Here is a 4,912-nt window from a genome sequence, read left to right as displayed (position 1 = left end):
AATGTAGATTTAAACTCCAGTATATCAGTAATTACATCCAATGTAAACAGACTAACTACTCTTATAGATGAAGATTGTTAGCCTGGATGAAAACGAAACTCAATTCTGTACTCCTTAGAGACAAATTTTAAATGTAAGAATTTTGGCTGAAAGTAAAAGTAAAGAAAATGACGTACTATGCAAATATTAATCAAAACAGAGACAGTATAGCTGTACTAATAGCACTCATATAGAATTAGAAACAATAATTATTATCAGAGATAAAATAATCATTTCATGATGATAAGGGTCAGTGTGCTAGAAAGCTATAACATTATCCAAATTTATAAGCACCCAATAACGTAGCTTCACAATATGTAAAAAAAATTTTTTTTGGCCTAAAAGAAGAAATAGATGAATTTACAATCATGGTGGGAGATTTTTATCTCTAAATTAATGGAAAGAATTGTCTCAATTTTAAGTTTTTCTCTCTTATTTTTTAAAATTTGTCTACGGCCAAGCCACCCTGAACGTGCCCGATCTCGTCTGATCTCGGAATCTAAGCAGGGTCAGGCCCAGTTAGTACTTGGATAGGAGACCACCTAGGAAGACCAGGTGCTGTAGGCATTAAAGCAAACAAACGAACAAACAAACAAGCAAATAATACAAAATTAAATCACTGGTACCTGATATCTCTTAACTGACAGCAAGCACTAGTAGGTGACGAAAAATGAATGAAAACAAATATTAATGGAAAAGAAGCACAGTGGGCCAGGTTTTCTGTAAGAGTTTTCTTTATTTGTGGTCTTTCTGTATTACATGAAAATGACAGGTTACCCACTAAAAGAGAAATTCCCGGTTCATAGGATAGATCAAGTACATTGCTAAATCCAAGCGCTACAGAGTGAGCACCCTGCTTCCTGATGTCTAACTACTTGAACAAATTTCAGGGCTGTGTCAGCACTTTAAAGAATGTCAAACGTCTATTTTGGTGCACTTCTGGATTCATATGTATATGAGTTAGCACAGTTGAGACTCACACAGAGCAGACAGGGGCTGATGGATATTGGCTGTGAGGTGCCCAAAGGTAGAGACAGAAGCATCAGTCAGGAACTTTGTGAGCCAAAGGTGTGTCGTGGTCTCATGGAGTCCTGGGCTTCAGATGTTCCCACCTGCCTCTTCTAGTCTCTTCTGTAGACAGCGATGTCATGGACCACTGAAATGGTTATCTATTTCTTGGAAGGGGAGGGCGGGTCTAGGTGACTTTTGTTTAGTGCTGGGAGCAGATCTGTCTGAATCATCTGGATCATTCTCAATTCATTTTTATAAAAGTTGCTTTCTTTTTATATTTTTACACAATAACCAGAAAAAAGGCAAGAAGGAAAATAATTACTCAATCTTACCCCTAGAGATCATTTTTATTGCATTTCCTTCCAGTCTTTTTCCTATTTTCCAAAACAGGCTCTAACTACATATTATTTGTGGCTTACTTTGAAAAACTTTTCAATTGTATCAAGAACACCTTTTAAAGTCAATAAATACAGATTTATATATTTTTATTTTTAGTAGCATTTAATATATATTTTTTCAAAATCTGTAAGAATATGGAAAATGCAAAAAGAAAATTAAGAAAATTAACATCGCTAGAGATTACTACTTTATTTTTTGTGAATTTTTTCCAGTCCTTTTTCTATGTATGTATATAATTTTTACTTTTCCCCTCCCTCCTAAATAAAATGAGGCTCATATTATGCATGGCAGCATTACTTTTAATGGCTAAATTGTATTGTACTGTATCAATTTGCCATGTTTTATTTATGCAATTCCTTACCCTTGGTCATTTACTTGTTTATATATATATATTTTTAAGCTGTTGGAGACAACGCTTGCATTCATCAGTGGGGTTATTTATATCTTGTGGTACTTATTCAGTTTTTTTCTAGAAAAAGTTTTTGAAGTTTAATTGGTTGATCAAAGCTATGCCCATGTTTATGGTTTTCAATTCATACTGCCAGAAAAGAAGGCAACTTCTTAAAGGCAGTGCTAACTTACATTCCCGTCAGCTCAGGGCATCTTTACTCCCTGCTCTTGCCAGTACAGGACAGAATCCTCTTTATGAATCTTTGCAAAGCCAGTAGACACAAAATGGTATCTTGGCTTTAAACTGAATTGCTCTGATCTCTAGTGAGGGTGAACATTTTCTCATATGTTCATTTGTATTTCATTTTTGTTGTTGTTACTTTCCTGGTCATTCTAGATTGATTGTTTGGGCTCAAAATAGGGACATTTGGCTTCTTTAGGTGATGATTCTCACCCAAAATTCTAGATTAAGTTGTGCCCAAAGTCCCCTTCTATTTTGCCTTTTTGTCAGATCTAAAAGGGTTCATTTAAAAATGTCTGTTTGAAATTATATCTAGTATTAGAATATCTGAACTGCAAGAGTTCATAAAGAACATTTATTTCAGCTCTCCTTTTTACAGATGGGAAAACTGAGACCCAGAGAGGACTAAGGGGGTGCCTGAAGTCACATGGCTATCTCTCTGTTTCAATCTATCTGCCTCTTTTTTTCTCAAACATGTATTATTAAAATGTGGTGTTTACAATAGTTCATTCTGACTGGAAACATCTGCTATTCCCTACTGGTCTCTTGAGCTAAGGACAGTAATATTGGATGTGAGGCTGAGTTTCTCAAACTGTCAATCTCACTGAACAGGACAGATTAAAAGAAAGCCTCGTCTAAATGTGAATACTCTTGAAAAGGAAATGACTCTAAAAATCCTTGTGATTCTAGATAGACTTAGAAGATGTTATCAAGTTTCTACTTATTTAGGATTTGCTTTAATGAACAGATTAAAATCATTTATGCATAATTTATGATTTTAATGAAAATGGGTACTATAAAGGATGTTTAAAGTGTGTTTGAAAAATAATTCCTTTTATGTAAAACTCTTATATTGTACTTTTGTCTATTCCATTAATTCATTGGGAAAGTACTACATAGATTGTTTCAGATAGGATGAGCTAAGTTTGCTACAGTAACAAGTAACTCCCCCAAATCTCAGTGATGTAGGCAATAAGAATATATTTCTTGCTCAATCTGCGTGTCCAATGGGAACTAATTGAGGGCTCTGCTCATCAGAGGCACTCATAGGTTAGGGCTGATGTGGTCATCTATGGTCATCTCGGCAAAGAAAGGGGGTATAGGAAATTACCCACTAATTCTTTTTTTAAATTTCATTAAATTTATGGGAGTGACATTGGTTAATAATATTATGTAGGTTTCAAGTGTACAATTCTATAACACATCCACCCACTATTCTTTTAAGGCAGCGGTTGGCAAAGAGTGGCCTTTGGGCCAAATCTGACCTTGTCACCTGTTTTTTGCACATTCTATACCGTAGGAATCTTTTTTACATTTCCAAATAGTTAAAAAAATGAAAAGAACAACATTTTGTGACACACAAAAATAGCATGAAATTCAACTTTCAATGTTTATAAATAAAGTTTTATTGGAACACAGCCACACCCATTTGATTACATGTTAATTTATGGCTGCTTTTGTGTTACAATAGCCGAGCTGAGTAATTGTGCCAGTGACCATATGGCCCACGAATCCTAAACTATATACTCTCTGGTCTTTTATGAAAAAATTTGCCCACTCCTGTTTTAAAGCACCTACCTGGTGCTCCCATTTCGTTGACCAAAGAAAGTCCCTTGGCCTTGCCTAACTTCGGAAGAGATGGAGAAATACACATAAGGAGAACCGGGAACCTCTGGAGAATAATGACTATCTCATGGACGGAGGGAAGGTGAACTTTCTATCTGGCTGAGATCGTACCAGTTCTTAATGAATTGAATCAGAACTAAAGATGATTTACTATAAATGTCTGTCAAAGGCCTGTATTGCCTATGTTCATGCAGACCTGGCCCTCCCTCAGAATGACTGCAATTGATCTGCGATTATTCTCATAACTGCAAGTTACAACTTGGTAACAACAGCTAGAGAAATTTATAAGCAAACCAATTTTAAGAAAAAAATCAATTCCGGTTCTCCAGAGCACAAGGGACATTTAATACTGTAAATTATCTGAGCTCAGCCACAAAGAGAAAAAGAAAAGCATTTGTTTTCTTATTCACAGCCTGCTTTAGAGTGTTTTTGATCCTTTCCTGGGAGTGACGTTTCCCAAAGAATGCAGGAGGGGAACTCGCAAGGCCGGCATTGCTTCCTAAGACAGTGTAAGCCCCTCCACCAGCTTCAGAGAAGCTCCCATTAAGTTCATAAATGCTAAGAAAACTATTAAGTGAGTAAGAAATGTGAGTAATTTCAAAAAGTGATCTCAGGGCTGCCACATTTAGACACCTCCCTCATGAGATGTGGACACATGCTTAGCTTTCTTCCCTGGACCTCTCTGGTCACTGACACTGGTGTATGTACACCCCAAAGGAGCAGCTTGGACATGTCCTACCCAGACCACTCTGCCCCTTGGAGACGTGGGCCCAAGAGTGAGCTTAGGCATCCTGCCCAGGGGTTCCGGAACAACTGATGCTGCTGAGTCGGCTTCCCTCATTCTGGCCGCCTGAGATGTGTCCTCTCTGCCCTCTCTGCTACAAATTACAGTCCCTTTCTTAAAAAAAAAATTTCCTGAAAGCTCTTGTGCTTTTGCAAACCGCAATTATTTGTAATGAATCATCCCCAGAGGGCACGTCTTCATGAAGTCTTGCCTACTTCCTTATGGTTCTGGCAACTGAGTAATCAGGATATAAGAGCCCTTGTTCCCTGCCATAAAGTAAGTTTATAGAGATATAATTAGCAATAGTATTATCTTCATTTGGACGTAGCCATGCTAAATGTCTAAGAGTTGTTTACGAGGTGATATGAATAGTAATGGTATTAATAACGCGATTAGCCAGAAGTATCAATATTTCCCACCAC

At 36.9% G+C, this 4,912-nt stretch overlaps 1 pseudogene; it reads left to right on the top strand.

Annotated features, from left to right (window-relative positions):
- Positions 1 to 487: 487 nt before the first annotated feature.
- LOC120581701 (uncharacterized) lies at positions 488 to 606 on the top strand (annotated as a pseudogene).
- The last annotated feature ends 4,306 nt before the right edge of the window (positions 607 to 4,912 follow it).

Source organism: Pteropus medius, unplaced genomic scaffold (genome assembly GCF_902729225.1).
Source record: "Pteropus medius unplaced genomic scaffold, Ma_sr-lr_union100, whole genome shotgun sequence".
Classification (NCBI taxonomy): Eukaryota; Metazoa; Chordata; class Mammalia; order Chiroptera; family Pteropodidae; genus Pteropus; species Pteropus medius.
The sequence above is the reverse complement of the archived record's forward strand: the minus strand, read 5'-3'. Positions and strand labels throughout refer to the sequence as shown.